The 19,681-nt window shown below is 46.4% G+C and overlaps 1 pseudogene across 1 annotated transcript in view; it reads left to right on the forward strand.

Annotated features, from left to right (window-relative positions):
* Nucleotides 1-19,681, forward strand: part of LOC147107779 (interleukin-10 receptor subunit beta-like) — a 97,964-nt pseudogene that overhangs the window by 63,600 nt on the left and 14,683 nt on the right. Inside the window, exon 4 of the transcript XR_015080865.1 lies at nt 9,043-9,154. The product of XR_015080865.1 is annotated as an interleukin-10 receptor subunit beta-like (transcript). The remainder of the gene's footprint in view (nt 1-9,042; nt 9,155-19,681) is intronic.

Genomic DNA, 19,681 nt, shown 5'->3' on the forward strand with positions numbered 1-19,681 from the left:
CCTCTGAGTGAAGAAGTTTCTCCTCATCTCAGTTTTGAAAGGGCGGCCCCTTATTCTAAGATTATGCCCCCTAGTTCTAGTCTCACCCATCAGTGGAAACATCCTCACCGCATCCACCCCCCTCACAATCTTATATGTTTCGATAAGATCGCCTCTCATTTTTCTGAATTCCAATGAGTAGAGGCCCAACCTACTCAACCTTTCCTCATAAGTCAACCCCCTCATCTTCGGAATCAACCGAGTGAACCTTCTCTGAACTGCCTCGAGAGCAAGTATATCTTTTCTTAAATATGGAAACCAAAACTGTATGCAGTATTCCAGGTGTGGCTTCACCAGTACCCTGTATAACTGCAGCAAGACTTCCCTGCTTTTATACTCCATCCCCCTTGCAATAAAAGCCAAGATTCCATTGGCCTTCCTGATCACCTGCTGTACCTGCATACTAACCTTCTGTGTTTCATGCACCAGGACCCCCAGATCCCTTTGTACTGTAACACTTTGCAGTTTCTCTCCACTTAGATAATAACTTGCTCTTTGATTTTTTCTGCCAAAGTGCATAACCTCACACTTTCCAACATTATATTCCATCTGCCAATTTTTGCCCACTCACCCAGCCTGTCTATGTCCTTTTGCAGGTTTTTTGTGTCCTCCTCACTCACTGCTTTCCCTCCTATCTTTGTGTCGTCGGCAAACTTGGATACGTTGCACTTGGTCCCTTCCTCCAAATCGTTAATATAGATTGTAAAGAGTTGGGGTCCCAGCACCAACCCCTGCGGAACACCACTAGTTACTGATTGCCAACCCGAGAATGAACCATTTATCCCAACTCTTTGTTTTCTGTTAGATAGCCAATCTTCCACCCATGCCAGTATATTGCCCCCAATCCCATGATTTTTAATCTTGTGCAGTAATCTTTTGTGTGGTGCCTTGTCAAATGCCTTTTGGAAGTCCAAATATACAACATCCACTGGTTCCCCTTTATACACCCTGTTTGTTACGTCCTCAAAGAATTCGAGCAAATTCGTCAAACATGACTTCTCCTTCGTAAAACCATGCTGACTCTGTCCGATTTAAATTATGCTTATCCAAATGTCCTGTTACTGCTTCCTTAATAATGGACTCCAACATTTTACCAACCACAGATGTTAGGCTAACTGGTCTATAGTTTCCAGCCTTTTGTCTGCCTCCCTTTTTAAAGAAGGGCGTTACATTAGCAGGCACATGGGAACACCACCACCTGCAAGTTCCCCGCCAAGTTACACAACATCCTGACTTGGAAATTGTAGCGCCGTGTGTAATTGAGACACGGACTGCAGAAGTTGGTTATAACAGGTGTTTACTGAATGGAGACAAAACTGGAACTACTATACAAAGTTACTACACAGGCTTATATACAGGGGTGGTCACTACTGGTACTGCAGTATACAGGGGCTGCAGAATATAGTTCCTTCTTCAAGGTACATACACTACAATTCCTCCCCTTTTAGCTAAACAGTACATAACATTCGATTAATAATTAAATAACATATTTACAATTACAGTTGCTATATACATTAGCTGAAGTTAATCAATTATAAATTCAGTCTTTGAGGAGGCTTCCTGATTCTGTCCGGATAACGCCTCTTTGGGGTATCGGGTTCTTCTGGCAAAGTTGATTCGGGATCAACGTCGTTGTTTGGTTCGTCTGCTTCCAATATCACCGATTCTGAGGTAGATGCAATTGGTACTTCGGTTTCATCACCAGGTGTATAGGATCGTGGTGTAGATTTGACGTTTTCCAGTGACTCTAGAATCTGGTCAGCATGGCGTCTTACAATGCTCTCTCCAACGTCCACGGTATACATTAGAGGTCCTTGCCGTGTGCAGATCGTTCCTGGCTGCCATTTCTCTGTGCGGTAGTCCCAGGCCAAAACTGGTTGACCTATCTTGAAACTCCTGGTTGGCCTTTCATTCATATTCTGAAACTGCCTGTTCTCCACATCTCTTCTGATGTTTGGCTTAACCAAATCCAAGCGGCATCTTAGTCTTCGATTGAAGAACATCATGGCTGGAGTTTGGTTGGTAACCGCATGTGTCGCATTCCGGTAGGCAAACAAGAAGTTATCCACCTTGTGTTGTAGGGGTATGTCTTCATTACACATTGCCTTGATAGCCTTCTTGAATGTTTGAACGAACCTCTCAGCCAATCCATTGGTGGCTGGATGATATGGGGCAGATGTGTAATGCTTAACACCATTGTTCTTTAAGAACCTCCGGAACTCTTCAGACACAAACTGTGGTCCATTGTCGGAGCAAATCTGTTCAGGCAGCCCATTTCTGGCGAATATGGTTCGTAAGACTGTGATAGTTTTTTCTGTGGTGGTTGAGGACATTTTTATTACCTCTGGCCACTTTGAATGTGCATCCACCGCAATTAAAAACATCGAGTCCATAAATGGACCAGCAAAATCAATGTGTACCCTTTGCCATGGAGATGAGGGCCACTCCCATGGATGTAGAGGGGCTTGTAGTGGGGCGTTTTGGACCTTCTGGCATCCTGTACAGCTCTTGGTCATCTCTTCGATTTCTCTATCAATTCCCGGCCACCACACAAACGCTCTGGCTAAGTTCTTCATTTTTACCCCTCCCAGATGACCCTCATGAAGCTCATTGAGCACTCTATCCTTCAATTTGGGTGGAATTACTACTCTGGATCCACACATCAAGGTTCCGCGGCACACTGACAGCTGTTCTCTTCTCGGCGAGAATGCTGGCTACAGTGGTTCGCCATGTGCTGGCCATCCTTTCACCGTTAAATCATAGACCCTGGAGAGTGTCGGGTCATTTCGTGTTTCCTTTTCTATGTTTGCATTCGTCACAGGTAGACATTCGACTATGGTCGAGTGGAATATCTCCACAGGATCCACTGCAGGTGCTTCTTCCACCGTCGGCAACGGTAGGCGCGACAATCCATCAGCATTCCCATGCTGTTTAGTTCCTTTGTACTCGATGTCATATTGGTGTGCCCCTAGGAAAAGGGACCAACTCTGTAGCCGTTGTGCTGTCATTATCGGGACGCCCTTCTTAGGGTTGAAAATGGAGACAAGAGGTTGATGATCAGTTAGTAGAGTAAATTTCTGTCCGTGCAGGTAGTGATTGAACTTTTTCACCCCCCCCCCACACCAGGCTGAGGGCCTCTCTGTCAATCTGGGCGTAGTTACACTCGGCTGCAGTTAACAAGCGTGACGCAAAAGCTATCGGCCTCTCTGAACCATCAAGGGATTTATGTGACAGTACCGCTCCAACGCCGTAGGGAGACGCATCACACGCCAGTCTTATCGGTAGTGATGGGTTGTAGTGAGCCAATACTTCTCTTGAAGTGATCAGGCCTTTACACTTCTGAAAGGCCCGCTTACATTCATCGCTCCATTTCCATGCTACTCCAGTTTGTAGCAGGGTGTTCAGTGGGTGCAGAATTGTGGACAAATTCGGCAAAAACTTATGGTAGTAATTCACCAATCCAAGGAATGACCTCAGTTGCGACACATTTTCAGGCGCTGGAGCCTTAACTACCGCTTCAATTTTGCCAGGGGACTTATGTAACCCCTCTTCATCAATCACGTGGCAACAGTACGATATTTGTTTCTTTAAAAACTCGCACTTGGGGCGATTGGCTCGTCGCCCATGTCTCTTAGTCTAGTGAGCACCTGCTCTAGGTTGGCAAGGTGTTCACTGTCATTTTCACCTGTCACTAGGATGTCGTCCAAGTAACACTGAGTCCCCAGAATCCCTTGCAGGACTTGTTCCATCGCTCTTTGCCATATAGCCGGAGCTGATGCAACTCCGAATACCAGTCGATTATACTGGTAAAGACCTTTGTGAGTGTTTATCGTGAGATATTTCCTAGAGGATTCTTCAACCTCCATCTGCAAATATGCTTGCGCTAGGTCAATTTTTGTAAAACGTTTCCCTCCAGATAGTGAGGCGAAAATATCTTCTATCCTCGGAAGAGGATACTGTACTGTGTGAAGGACTGGGTTCACAGTCACCTTGAAGTCCCCACAGATGCGAACCTTCCTTGGCTCCTCAGACTTATTGTTTAACGTTTTCTTCATGACAGGAACGATGGGTGTCGCCCACTCGCTCCAGTCTACCTTACTTAATACGCCTGCATTCTCCAGATTCTCCAGCTCTGCCTCGACGGCTGGGCGAATTGCATACGGTACCGGTCTTGCTTTGAAAAACTTGGGAATTGCATTCTCTTCTATTTTTATCGAGGCGGTTACGCCTTTAAGAGTTCCCAGTCCTTGTTGAAATACCTCTTTAGCGTTAGCCAAGATTTTTGACAATCGTCCAGGTGTGACGTCGTCATCCTTTTTACCAGCCACAGTCAGTGCCTGAATGGAGTGCCAGTCTAAACTTATCTTTCTGATCCATTCACGTCCCAATAACGGTGGTCCACCATCTTGCAGTAAGTACAGATACAATTTCTGTATTTCCTTGCCGCTGTATTCGACAGGCACCCTTATTTTCCCTCTGGGGTATACTTTCTGCCCCGTATGTGTCTTCCAAGACAATGGATGTGTCTTTCAAGGGTATGTGTGAGAATAGCTGCTCGTAGTCTCGTCGATTCATGACTGTCAGGGCTGATCCTGTATCCAATTCCATTTTGAGTTGGGACCCTGCTATCGTGAGGGTGACCCAAATGGTTCGGTGATCCTCTTTTGTGATTACGTTGTGTAGTTTGAGACAGCTTAGTCTCTTGTTCCCGGATTCACTATCGCTCTTCTGGTCTTCGGAACTACTGTCCGTCATCTTTTGTACTTTCCTGTACTTTTCCTTAGTAGTCTTTTTGTTGTCGTTAGTCTTCTTCCCGGACCTGCAAACTCGTGCAATGTGTCCCATCTTTCCGCATTGCCTGCATTGTCCTTGGACCAGCAGTCCTTCTGGTCATGGGTTGTTCTGCCGCAGCGATAACATTTTTCAAATCCCCGTGTCATTTCATGGGTGCCGTATTCCTGTGACTTTTGCTGTATTTCCGCAGCTCCCCTTGCTGCTGCTTCGTACGATACTGCCACGCTGAAAGCCTTATCTAGCGTCAGCTCTTTCTCTGAGAGTAACCTCTTCTGGGTTCCTTCACTCAGGAGTCCACAGACAAATTTGTCCCGTAGGGTATCTGCCAGTCCTGCTCCAAACTGGCAGTGCTTTGATAGCTTGCGTAGTTCCGTAAGGTAATCAGCATTGCTCTCATCTTTATGCTGATTTCTCTTGTGGAATTTAAATCTTTCTGCTATCAGCAGCGGTGTAGGATTTAGGTGTTCCTGTAGGATATCAACAATTTCGTTAAAACTCTTCTCCATCGGTTTGACTGGAGTGATCAGGTTCCGCAATAGGCCGTACGTTCTTGCGGCCATTAAGTTTAGTAGTACCGATGCCTTTTTCTCATCGGCTACTTCATTTGCCTTGCAATATACTTCGACTCTTTCCACATACGTGGTCCAGTCTTCTATTGCATTATCGAAGGCAGTGATATTGCCAGTCTTCAGCATCTTGGAGATCTAAGATGGCGCCTCCCGCGCTTTGCCTTCTTCCCCGATTGAACAAAATGGCGCCTCCCGCGCTTTGCCTTCTTCCCCGCTGGATTAAGATGGCGCCTCCTGCACTTTCTGCCTTTTCCGCTGCTGCCAGCGCTGTTGCTGGCATTTTTATGCCTTGATGGCGACGTCCTATGGTCTTCGCGCACTTCCCCCCGCGCTGCTGCCAACGCCGCTCTCCGCGGTCCCCGTGGCAAACTGCAGCTCCTCGTGGCTTTCTGCGCTTCTAATTTCTTTTATTTTAATTACTGTTCCCGTCGTCAGAGCAGACCCTATGGGACACTTTCCTCCCTCTTCTCGGGTCTGTACGCTGCCCGGCTTCGTAGCACCGGCCGCGCCCTGTGTGCTCCACCCGCTCTCTCTCCTCTTCCCGACAACGCTGCTCGGCCCCGTTGAAAAGCCACCCGATCGAGCTCTAGCCCGCCGCAGCCCAGGAAGGATCAGTGTACTACCTGCCACCAGCCCGATTAGCTGGAACACCATAGACTGGATAACCAAGCCCAGCTCTCGACAGCCTCTCCTGCAAATCTTCGAATTCGATGAATCAGAGGGCGGTTGCCCACGGTCGACGCCCGTTTCTTCTGTTTGTTTTTTTTTTCTTTTTGGATTTCTTCCTTCTGGCCTCGACCTCGAACAACTTCGCTTCAGGGATGGATCCCCGTGAGGTGGTGCAGAACTGTAGGTAAGTTCGGATCTGTTCGTCGCCAATGTAACGTCCGTGTGTAATTGAGACACGGACTGCAGAAGTTGATTATAACAGGTGTTTACTGAATGGAGCCAAAACTGGAACTACTATACAAAGTTACTACACAGGCTTATAGACAGGGGTGGTCACTACTGGTACTGCAGTATACAGGGGCTGCAGAATATAGTTCCTTCTTCAAGGTACATACACTACAGAAATAGATTGCCGTTCCTTCATCGTCGCTGGGTCAAAATTCTGGAACTCCCTACCTAACAGCACTGTGGGAGTACCTTCACCATACGGACCGCAACAGTTCAAGAAGGCGGCTCACCACCACCATCTCAAGGGCAATTAGGGATGGGCAATAAATGCTGGCCTTGCCATTGACGCCCACATCCCATGAATGAATTTAAAAAATGAACCTGCGTCGCTACTTTGTGATTTGTGTATTTGTATTCCCAGATCCCTTTGTTCCTCCACACCATTTAGATTTTTATTTTCCAAGTAACATGTGACCTCCTTGTTGAAATTCATTTGCCAATTATATGCCCATTCTGCAAGTTTACTAACGTCTTGTAATTTGTTGCAGTCCTCCTCAGTATTGACTATCTCCCCTCAATTTGGTGTCATTTGCAAATTTAGAAATTATGTTGTTGATTCTAAAGTCTAAATTGTTAATACAAATTGTGAAAAGCAGTGGTCCCAGCACTGATCTTTGTGGGACCTCACTTTCCACCTTCTGCCACACTGAATAGCTACCCTTTACCCCTACTCTTTGCTTTCTGTCTTGCAGCCAGCTAGCTAGCCATTCTGCTATTTGTCCCTGACTCCACATGCTCTGACCTTATTCATTAGTCTATTTTGCGGTACCTTGTGTGAAGACCTTTTGGAAATCTATATAAATTACATTTACTGCATTATCTTTGTCTACTCTCTCTGGTATCTCTTCAAAGGATTCAATGAGGTTGGTCAAGCAAGACTGTCCCTTTTGAAATCCATGCTGCCTATTCCTTATGATATTTTTGGTTTCTAGATGTTCTTCTATTTTCTCCTTTAGTAGGGATTCCATTATTTTTCCTATCACCGATGTTAAGCTGACTGGTCTATGGTTCCTTGGAAATGTTCTATCTCCCTCCTTAAATATAGGTACAGGAAACTTTGTATTATCCGGAGGTTAACTGTCCGGAATGCTCGAGCCACCGGCAAAAATCAGGAGCCGTTTCGTTAGGTTTTTTTTCTTTTCGTTGCTTTTTTCTCAACAGTCAAGCTCTCGCTGAAGCTGTTGCTAAGCTACAGAGATGCTTGCAAGGTATGGCCGACTGTTTAGAAGCTAAGCAACAGGGTTTGTTGCCAGATACGGAGCTCAAAATCTCCGTATGTTTCAACATTAGCGCTGGTTTGTCCGGCAGTTTTGATGGGACGGCAACAGCTCGGTCCCGTCGGTGCCGGATAGCACAAAGTTTCCTGTATTACGTTAGCTATCCGCCAGTCCTCTGGCACTGCAGCTTTTTCTAATAAATTATTAAATATGTGTACCGTAACAAATGTGACTCAAAAGTGGTAAATATGGGTAGAAAGCACTAGCCGACTATCTGCCTGTGTTTAACTTCCTCTGAGGATACCTATCCCTCCAGAAAAGGAGCAGAGAGGTTAGAAAAAAGGGGGGAAGAAGTCGATTCTCCTTGTTACGGTCATTAATGATGAGCTTGTGTGGCATTCCGCAGTTGCGCAGTCAGAGCAAAAAGTGAAGTACAGTCAACCAGCTGCCAGGCACTGCCAGCAGCAATGAAGGTCACGACTGCCTTCATTTTTATGTTGCAGGATCTTTCGATGTTCTCTCGGGGGGCATTACATGAGGTCCTTGGACATCTGAGTGATTTCCCTCAAGCTATATTGAAAATAAATTATTTTTATTAAGGTTTTCAGCGCTAGTGGTGAATATGTTTCGCTGGTAGCTTTTCACCTTGTACGCCATGAACAACTTTGTGTTGTCTGTGCCCTACTGTTAAGTGCAGCAGTGGATGTCGAAGACCTACTACCTGTATCTGTGACTAGCTTTGATGAACCTTCCTCAATACGAGGATTCTCCTTTGGTGTGGGCCTGTTGCTGTCTAAGGCAGCAGCCATGTCATTTGTGCAGAACTCTTACTGACAAGAGTGGAAGGGATGCTCCTACTTTGCCAATAGCCCATGTAAATGCCACTGAAGATGCCGCTGGTGTTACTATAGGCTCAATTACAGAGTGTAGTGCAGAATGGTCCAAACTGATTTTAGCACCTCTGCTAATGCGGCTCTGTAAGTGGTTGCTGAGCGATGCACTGCATTGACTTCCCTCCCTCCTACAGAGGAAGTACAAAGTGGAATCTTGGAATTGGGGTCACTAATGTGTTCTACCATTACCATCTCCGATATTTTCTCATGGAGCTATAATTGGCTTTACCGTCCCACAGATCTGATCCCATGCTCACTTCTAGGGGAAGGAACCCCTTGCTCTTAACAGTAAGAAGTTGCATTTCCTAACTGTGGCACAATCCTGAATCCTTCACTATAGGCACATGTATGACATTTGTCAATCTGAGCAAGCAGTGGACTGGCTGCACCTAGAGTTGGAAAAGGAGGTGTGAACCTGCTCCGTGGAGACACATTTATTTCACCCAAACTATTCTGCATTGCAACATGACATTTTGTACAACTCAATGTCGATATATATTTAAGTATTAAAAATAAAATATTTTATTTTCTCATGCTAATAACTTCTAATGTTTGCCCTTTCTGTTTGTGTAGTGTCCGAACCAAAAAATGTGACAGTTGATTCTTTCAATATAAAACATGTCGTCAAATGGGATCCAGATGTTCTTCAACTTGGCCCGGTGACCTATTCCGTACAGTTTCAAGGGTAAGAAAATGGACTTTAACTTTAAAAGGCTATAGCTTGGATATTGCTGTTGCAATTAAGCTTAACACTAATGGCAAATGTGCAGTGGTGGTCGGCAATATTGAGAGTGTGGTATAGCAATCTTTTACACCCATTTCCCCCCCCCCCCCCCCCCCGCCAAAAACTACTGGGAAGGCTAACTAATGTTCCGTGCTTTCAGCCACCTCTTCCCATGCCTTATACACCAGGCACTTCTTAAGAGTGGGGAGACTGTAAGTCCCAGAAATTATGTTCCTCCTCTCCGCGATAGATACTGCAGTACTTGGCCTCCAAAACTGGCTTTCCTCTGTAATGCCCAATTCTGCAGTAAATTTGCAGAGTAAATATCTGCCTTTACCTTTCCATTGCTATTTCCGGTACTCGCCTTCCTAGCTGCCCAGGAGGACTTGTGCTTCTCCGTTTTCCAATAGATGGCCCACAGTATAGGAGATGCAGCCTGTAATTTAGCCCACTACAACTACTTACATTTTTATAGTGCCTTTAACGTGCAAGAAATGTTCCAAGTTGTTTCACAGAAGCGTAAGAAACAAATGGATGCCGAGTTAAAAAAGGAGAACATAGGAGGGGTGACTAAGCATTTGGTTTTAAGAATGGTAGGGGCTGAGAGAGAAAAAACAAAAAGGGAGATAGAAATAATGGGTTCGGAGCAACATTCAAAATGTGTGCATGGCGTGCACCAGCAGCAATCTAAGCTTATGTGTATATAAATATATATGTTGTTAGAAATTTTTGGTCATGATTTTCCGTCAACATTTAACATTGAAACTGCCTATGAAAACATTTGTAGTTGGATGCTGTGGCCAGTAAGCTCTGAAGTCTTTCTCCAAATACTTTTGCTATCTTGCGTTTAAAAATAACCTGTATTCATAAGTACTCATACTGAATCCCTTTGTGCACTATGCATTTTATTAACACAGCGTTGGCCCATTTAAAATAAAAAGGTTAATGCTCTGTAATATCGCGCGACTCTGCCCCGTCTCAGCTCATCTGCTGCTGAAACCCTCATCCATGCCTTTGTTACCTCTAGACTTGACTATTCCAACGCACTCCTAGCCGGCCTCCCATCTACCACCTTCCATAAACTTGAGGTCATCCAAAACTCTACTGCCAGTTTCCTAGAACAATACGTCGTGGAACCAACCAGGGAACAGGCTATTTTAGATCTTGTATTGTGTAATGAGACATGGTTAACTAGTAATCTCATAGTAAAGAATCCGCTGGGGAAGAGTGATAGAATTTCACATTGATTTTGAGAGTGAAATATTTAAGTCCGAAACTAGAGTCTTAAACTTAAATAAAACGAATTACATAGGTATGAGGGGAGAGTTGGCTAAGATAGATTGGGAAATTAGATTAAAAGGTATGACTGTAGATAAGCAGTGACAAACATTTAAAGAAATATTCCAAAATTCTCAACGAATATAAATTCCATTCAGAAATAAAAACTCCACTGGCTTCAAATGGCCTACTCGTGCTCCTATTTCTTATGTTAAAAGTGATCTGTGACTAACTAAACAAGATAAGGATAGTAATAAATTAAAAGAAGATGCTTATAATGTTGTGAAGAATAGTAGTAAGCCTAAGGATTGCGAGAGCTTTAGAAACCAGCAAAAGATGACCAAAAAATGATAAAGGAACAAATAGAATGAGAATAAACTGTCATAAAAACAGATTATAAGAGCTTCTACAAGTGTGTAAAAAGGAAGAGATTAGCGAAAGTAAAAATGGGTCCCTTAGAGGTAGAGACAAGAGAAACTGTTATGGGGAATAAGGAAATGGCAGAGATGTTAAACAAATATTTTGTATCTGTCTTCACAGTAGAAGACACAAAAAACATACCGGAAATAGTGGGGAACCAAGTGGCTAATGAGAGTGAGGAACTTAAAGTACAGGTAGACTACCCTTTATCTGGACTTCCGAAAACCGAAACCCTCTAAAAACCGAAGGTTTTTTCGTTCAGCGTAAGTCGTGCATACGAACGAAAAAACCTTCGGTTTTTAGAGGGTTCCGGTTTCGGAAGTTCGGATAAAGGGTAAGTCGTGCGCACGACCCCCCCGCGGACCCCGCCGGCCCTGACAACCGCCGATCCCCCCCGCCGACCCACCCCGCCGGCCCTGACCCCCGCCGACCCCGACTGACTTACGCTGAGCGTCAGCGTAAGTCGTGCGCACGACCCCCCGCCGACACCCCCGCCGACCCACCTTCCGAAATCCGAAATTCTCCTTTATCCGAAACTTGGCTGGTCCCGAGGTTTTCGGATAAAGGATAGTCTACCCGTAATTAAGATCAGTAGCAAAAAAGTACTTGAGAAACTAATGGTAATAAAAGCTGACATCCTAGGGTTCCAAAAGAGGTGGTCGCAGAGATAGTGGATGCGTTGGTTGTGATCTTCCAGAATTCCCTAGATTCTAGAATGGTCCCCATGGATTGGTAGGTAGCAAATAACCCTGCTATTCTAGAGAGGAGGGAGAGAGAAACCGGGGAGCTACAGGTCAGTTAGCCTGACGTCAGTAGTAGGGAAAATGCTGGAATCCAATATTGAGGAAGTGGTATCGGGGCACTTTGCCTAATATTATGATTTTCTGAGTCAACATGGCTTTATGAAAGGGAAATCGTGTTTGACAAATTTATTAGAATTTTTTGAGGATGTACCTAGCAGGGTAGATAAAGGGGAACTGGTGGGTGCAGTACATTTGGATTTCCAAAAGGCAGTGGTTAAGGTGCCACATAAAAGGTTGCTACGCAGGATAAGAGCTCATGGTATTGGGGGTAATATATTAACATGGATAGAGGATTGGTTATCAGACAGAAAACAGAGAGGAGGGATAAACAGGTCATTTTCAGATTGGCAGGCTGTAACTAGTGGGGTGCTGCAAGGATCAGTGCTTGGGCCTCAGCTATTTACAGTCTATATTAATGGCTTAGATGAAGGGACCAAGTGCAATGTATCCAAGTTTGCTGCCGATACAAAGCTAGGTGGGAAAGTAAGCTATGAGGAGGACACAAAGAGCCTGCAAAGGGATATTAAATAGGTTAAGTGAGTGGGTAATAAGGTGGCAGATGGAGTATAATGTGGGGAAATGTGAGGTTATTCACTTAGGTAGGAAGAATAGAAAAACAGAATATTTTTTATATGATGAGAAACTATTAAATGTTGGTTTTCAGAGAGATTCAGGTGTCCTCGTACAGGAAGCAGAGTTAACATGCAGGTACAGCGAGCAATTAGGAAGGCAGATGCCATGTTGGCCTTTATTACAAGGGGATTTGAATACAAGAGTGAGGAAGTCTTGCTACAATTGTACAGGACTTTGGTGAAACCACACCCGGAGTACTGTGCACAGTTTTGGTCTCCTTATCTGAGGAAGAATATACTTGCCTTAGAGGCGGTGCAACGAAGATTCAATAGATTGATCTCTGGGATGAGAGGGCTGTCCTATGAGGAGACATTGAGTAGATTGTGCCTATACTCTCTGGAGTTTAGAAGAATGAGAGGTGATCTCATTGAAACATATAAGATTCTAAGGAAGATTGACAGGGTAGATGCTAAGAGGTTGTTTCCCCTGGCTGGAGAGTCTAGGACTAGGGGGCATAGTCTCAGTATAAGGGGTTGGCCATTTAAAACTGAGATGAGGAGGAATTTCTTCACTCAGAGGGTTGTGAATCTTTGGAATTCTCTACCTCAAAGGGGTGTGGATGCTGAATTGTTGAGTATATTCAAGGCTGAGATAGATAGGCTTATGGATTCTAGGGGAATCAAGGGATATGGAGATCGAGCGGGAAAGTGGAGTTGAGGTCAAAGTTCAGCCATGATCTTATTGAATGGCGGAGCAGGCTCGAGGGGCCGTATGGCCTACTCCTGCTCCTAATTCTTACAGTCTTATGTTCTAACGCGCAAGCATCTCCCCTGTACTCGCTGACATACATTGGCTCCCAGTTAAGCAACAACTTGATTTTAAAATTCTCATCCTTGTTTTCAAATCTCTCCATGTCCTCGCCCCTCCCTATCACTGTAATCTCCTTCAGCCCCCCAAGATTTCTGCACTCTGCCAATTCTGGCCTCTTTTAATCGCTCCGCCTTTGGTGGCCGTGCCTTCAGCTGCCACGGTACTAAGCTCTGGAATTCCCTCCCTAAACCACTCTGCCTCACTACCTCTATTTCCTCCTTTAAGATGCTCCTTAAAACCTACCTCTTTGATCAAGTTTTTGGTCATCTGCCCTTTGTGGTTTGGTGTTAAATTTTGCTTTATAACGCTCCTGAGAAGCGCTTTGGGACATTTTGCTACGTTAGAGGCGCTATATAAATGTAAGTTGTTGTTTATACTCGCATTAAAATAATGCGAGATTTGTGTCACTCTTTGGTAGAGGCAGTACTACACCCAGAGGTTAACACAGCCCTAGTCCCAGCCACAGCATTTTGAGATGCAAATTTCCCCTCCCTGTTTAACACTAGAATCATAGACTGATACAGCATAGAAGGAGGCCATTCAGCCCATCGTGCCTGTACCAGTTATTTGGTAGAGCTATCCAATTAGTCCACTTCTCTGCTCTTTCCCCATAGCCCTATAAATTTGATCCCTTCAAGTATTTATCCAATTCTCTTTTGAATATTATTATTGACTCTGCTTTCACCACTCCTTCAGGCAGTGCATTCCAGATCACAACAACTTGCATGTCGCCTCTGGTTCTTCTGCCAATCACCTTAAATCTCTGTCCTCTGGTTCTCGACCCTTCCACCAATGGGAACAGTTTCTCTCTATCTACTCTGTCCAGACCCCTCATGATTTTGAACATCTCTATCAAATCTTCTCTCAACCTTCTCTGTCCTAAGGAGAACAACCCCAGCTTCTCCAGTCTATCCACGTAACTGAAGTCCCTCATCCCTGGAACCTTTCTTGTAAATCTTATCTGCACCCTCTCTAAGGCCTTCACACCCTTCCGAAAGTGCGGTGCCGAAAATTGGACACAATACTCCAGTTGAGGTCGGACCAGTGTTTTCTAAAGGTTCATCATAACTTCCTTGCTTTTGTACACTATGGGGTCGATTTTCAGTGTGCCGTGGAGTCGGGATTGGAGGCGTGCGGGGGGTTAAATTCCCGAATTCAGGGGTCCCGACACCATCCTGCCAAAACCCGCCTCCATGTAAGTTTCAAAGGAGGCGGGTACCCGCCCCGCACTGGGACCCGCCGACCCGAGGCGGGAAGGGATTAGTGCCAATTAACTGCCTGTTAACAGGTAGTTAACAGGCAGCTTTTAGCCTAATTCCTATTTTGAAGGTTGTCGTGTGGGATTCCCGACGGCTCCAAACCACGCCAAGTTAGAGGAGTCGGGCCGTCGAGTTGAAGGACTTGGAGGGATCGAGATGTCGGTGTTCAGGTGAGTGATGGGTGCATGAGTGCAAAGGTAAGTGTGTTTGGTGTGTCTAAAGTTTGTAAAGAAGTTTAAATTACCTGTACTTACCTTTACAGCCTTCCTTCCTCTAGGTTTCGGGAGTCCATCACTCAGCCGGCACAGAAAGCAGAATGGCTGCGATCTGTCAAAAGTGACAGCCTGCAGCTTTCAGTGCCGGTGAGATTTCTAACTGAGTCTGCGTAGAAGGACTCAGGTTAGAAGTAAGACTGTCAGTGTTTGACAGCTTCAAGCAGCTGTGAAACACTGATATTTCATCTGTCAACACGTCTTGACAGATGAAATATCAATCTGTGACGTCACCTGTTGCTGGGTGGCCCTTAATTGGCCTGCTGAGCCTGCTGGGCGGGCTCAACAAGGCCAATCAAGTTAAAATCGCGTGGATTGGCCGCATCTCGATGAAGGCGGGACTACAAACCCGAAAGTTGTAGTCCCGCCTCCTTCCCGACTTCTGAATGAAAATCACCCCCTATGCCTCTGTTTATGAAGCCCAGGATCCCATATGCCTTTTTAACTGCTTTCTCAACCTGCCCTGCCGCCTTCAATGATTTGTGCACATATACCCCCAGCTCTCTCTGTTCATGCACTCCCTTTAGAATTGTACCCTTTAGTTTATATTGCCTCTCCTTATTCTTCCTACCAAAATGTATCACTTTGCACTTTTCTGCGTTAAATTTCATCTGCCACATGTCCGCCCATTCCACCAGCCTGTCTGTCTTTTTGAAGGCTATCCCTATCCTCCTTCACTATACTTCCAAGTTTTATATCATCTGCAAATTTTGAAATTGTGCCCTGTACATCCAAGTCTAAGTCATTAATATAGATCAAGAAAAGCAGTGGTCCTAGTACCGACCCCTGGGGAACACCAATGTATACCTTCCTCCAGTCCGAAAAACAACTGCTCACCACTACTCTCTGTTTCCTGTCACTTAGCCGATTTCGTATCCATGCTGCCACTGTCCCTTTTATTCCAGGTTATCATTGCGTACAGTTGATGAATACAAACTTCTACATTTAATTCTTGTACCTGATTATAAATCCATCACTGATGATTATAAGATATTAATGGTTATAAGATATCAAAGCAAGTATTCTAAAAATCAATTAATCCATGATAACCTTGCAGTCCCTTTGCCTCTTATCTCAGTCCCTGGAATTCAATTAACTTCATTAGCCTTGGGTCTCACTAACGGGCTGCTGTCTTATTCTGCTAGGAAAGCTGCTGACTGCATCTTTAATTTGGCCAAGAAAGGCCCAGTGCCTTTGTTTCTTCCATTTTAAATCTAATCGGGTCTACCCAGGGCTTATTACACTACAGGAAACTTTCGATTAACCGGCCCCTAAATAACCGGAAATGTCGGTTAACCGGCAAAATTCAGGAGTCGGTTCAGGTAACTTTTATTACTTGCACAGCAACAAATGGAGGAAGGCAAGGGTTTGGCTGCAGCTGTTGCTAAGCTACAGAGACGCTTGCAACTTGTGGACGTTGTTCTGAAGCTGTTGCTAAGCAACAGGGTTTGTTGCTTTATACAGAGCTCTAAGGTCCGTATCTTTTACTATAGCGTTCGGTTATCCGGAATTGTTGATGAACCGGCACCACGTCGGTCCCGTCCGTGCCGGATACCAGAAAGTTTCCTGTAGTTTAAAAGCATGATTATTCAAGAATCGCCATACAATGCATAACAGTTACATAATACAAACTTGAACCTATAACTAATAACACTTATTTCATTTAGTCCGTGTGAGTTAGTAGGGGGAATCTGAAATGAAGACTTCCCAGGATTCCCACAGTTGGTTGTTTTCCACATGTGTCACCTTATATGTGTATAGCACTTTCCAGCCTCTGCACGAACAGTTTGCATCAGCCTTTGACATTACACCTGCCTATTCCATCACATTATCTAGTTACGTTCGTCTTTGCCTGCTTCTTGGACTCTTACCATTAACATTTCCAGGCAGCAAGATCCCCAACCATTTCCTTTGTGATTCACGAGTAATGTGCTTGCTGTGTGTAATTTTTCACGTTATCGGCAGCCTCGTCATTTCTCTCGCGCTAGTTCCAAGAACTTCCCCACTGGCACGGTTATCGGAATTTCCACAAGTGCTGTTTACAGTGGTTTTCCCCAGTCTCATTGACTGCCTTACAGTCACTTGTTGCTCTTTGTTATCCTACTTGATTTCCTGTGGCATTATACATATGATATGCCTATCAATTAGTCCAATAAAAGGCGACGAGTTAAGAACGTAACTGAAGGTTTTTATTGGCTAAATAACAGAGCCCACCCTCGTGGGTGATCCGATCCAACAGGGAGGAATACTAGCCAGTCAGCTACCTTTATACCTGGGCAGGTAATGGGCGGAGTCGGAGGTGGTCAGCCCAGGTATAACAGTGCGACAAGAGGCGACCTCGTGTAGTGATGTGACAGTGAGAACAGTGAGAACAATATACAGTGATAACTATAACAGTGGTTTACCACATTCACCCCTTGTTTAGATTAGAGTCCGGCGGGGTGAAGTGTATTACCAGCTCTGGTATGTCAGTCTGTCTGGAGGCTTCGTTAGCCTCTCCGATCGTCGCAGCGGCGGTGTTACATTATCCGGTGTTAAAGCTGGTGTCTGCGTAGTCGGCAAAGGCTCGTGGGGTTCCGGCATGCCGTCTACCTCGGCTGGACTCGGGGGGTTGGGAGGGGGGGGTGAGGGTGCGAGGTCTCGTAAGGAGACAGTGTCCTCCCGTCCGTCTGGGTAAGCCACATAGGCGTACTGGGGGTTGGCGTGCAGGAGGTTCACCTTCTCGACCAGGGGGTCCGTTTTATGGGCCCTCACGTGCTTTCGCAGCAAGACGGGTCCCGGAGAGGTCAGCCAGGTTGGTAGGGTGGTTCCCGTAGTCGACTTCCTGGGGAAGACAAACATTCGAGCATGGGGGGTGGTGTTAATGGCAGTGCAAAGTAGTGACCGGATGGAGTGCAGCGCAATCGGGAGGACCTCTTGCCAGCGGGAGGTTGGGAGGCCCTTAGACTTTAAGGCTAAGAGGGTGGCCTTCCATACCGTCGCGTTCTCTCTTTCCACCTGGCCGTTCCCTCGGGGGTTGTAGCTGGTGGTCCTGCTTGCTGCAATACCCCTCTCCAATAGGAACTGACGGAGTTCCTCGCTCATGAAGGAGGCGCCCCGGTCACTATGTATATAGTTCGGGAACCCGAACAAGGCGAAGAGTTTGTTCAGGCATTTAATGACCGTGTTACTGGTCATGTCTGGGCAGGGGAAGGCAAAGGGGAAACGGGAGTACTCATCAACGATGTTGAGGAAGTACACATTACGGTCGGATGACGGTAGGGGCCCCTTGAAGTCGATGCTCAGACGCTCGAAGGGGCGGGTGGCCTTGATCAGGCTTGCTCTGTCCGGCTTATAGAAGTGCGGTTTGCACTCAGCACAGATCTGGCAGTTCCTGGTCATGGTCCTGACCTCCTCGATGGAGTATGGCAGGTTGCGGGCCTTAATGAAATGGTAGAGTCTGGTGACTCCGGGGTGGCAGAGGTCATTGTGGAGGGTCTGAAGTCTATCACTTTGCGCGCTGGCGCATGTAATGCGTGAAAGAGCATCAGGGGGGTCGTTCAGTTTACCGGGCCGGTACAAGATCTCATAATCATAGGTGGAAAGCTCGATTCTCCACCTCAAGATTTTGTCGTTCTTGATCTTGCCCCTCAGCTTGTTATTAAACATGAAGGCAACCGAGCGTTGGTCGGTGAGGAGGGTAAATCGTTTGCCTGCCAAGTAGTGCCTCCAGCGCCGTACTGCCTCCACAATTGCCTGGGCTTCCTTCTCGACCGACGAGTGTCGGGTCTCGGGGCCCTGTAGGGTCCTTGAGAAGAAGGCTACCGGCCTACCCTCCTGGTTAAGGGTAGCGGCTAGGGCGAAGTCGGATGCATCGCTCTCCACTTGGAAGGGGATTGACTCATCCACTGCGTGCATTGTGGCCTTGGCTATGTCTCCCTTAATGAGGGAGAAGGCCGCGCACGCCTCTTCCGTGAGGGGGAAGGATGTGGTTTTCAGGAGGGGTCTGGCTTTGTCCGCATAATTGGGTACCCATTGGGCATAGTAGGCGAAAAGCCCCAGGGTTCTCCTAAGTGCTTTTGGACAGTGGGGGAGGGGTAGCTCCATGAGGGGGCGCATTCTTTCGGGGTCGGGGCCGATGACTCCGTTCTCTACTACACAGCCAAGGATGGCAAGGCGCGCTGTGTTAAACACGCATTTCTCCTTATTGTAGGTGAGGTTCAGCCGTTGGGCCGTACGGAGGAATTTCTCCAGATTCACGTCATGGTCCTGCCGGTTGCGGCCGCAGATGGTGACGTTATCGAGATAGGGGAAAGTGGCCTGTAGTCCGTTCTGGTCAACCATCCGGTCCATCTCCCGTTGGAAAACCGAGACCCCGTTGGTGACACCAAAGGGGACCCTAAGGAATTGGTAGAGGCGGCCATTTGCCTCGAAGGCGGTGTACTGGCTGTCCTCCGGGCTGATGGGGAGTTGGTGGTAGGCCGACTTGAGGTCGATGGTCGAGAATACGCGGTATTGTGCAATCTCATTGACCATGTCCGATATGCGGGGGAGGGGGTATGCGTCCAGCTGGGTGTATCTGTTTATGGTCTGGCTGTAGTCGATAACCAGGCGATTTTTGTCGCCGGTCTTGACTACCACCACCTGGGCACGCCAGGGGCTGCTGCTCCCCTCAATAATGCCCTCTTTCAGGAGTCGCTGCACCTCAGAGCTAATGAAGGCTCTGTCCCCAGCGCTGTACCGCCTGCTCTTAGTAGCGACAGGTTTGCAGTCGGGGGTGAGGTTAGCGAACAGGGAAGGTGGCGGTACCTTGAGGGTGGATAGGCTGCAGGTGTTACGCGGTGGGCGGTTTAACTTTCGCTGGTTGTCGACTGTGAGTGGGGGGAGGGGTCCACCGTATGCTAGGGTTACACTTTGGAGGTGGGATTGGAAGTCCAGCCCTAGTATGACGGCAGCGCACAGCTGGGGGAGTACGAGGAGTTTAAAATTTTTATACTCTGTCCCTTTAACCGACAATGTCACGACACAGTAGCC

Source organism: Somniosus microcephalus, chromosome 14, assembly GCF_052327205.1.
Source record: "Somniosus microcephalus isolate GS21.2 chromosome 14, FLI_Smic_1.0, whole genome shotgun sequence".
Taxonomy (NCBI): Eukaryota; Metazoa; Chordata; class Chondrichthyes; order Squaliformes; family Somniosidae; genus Somniosus; species Somniosus microcephalus.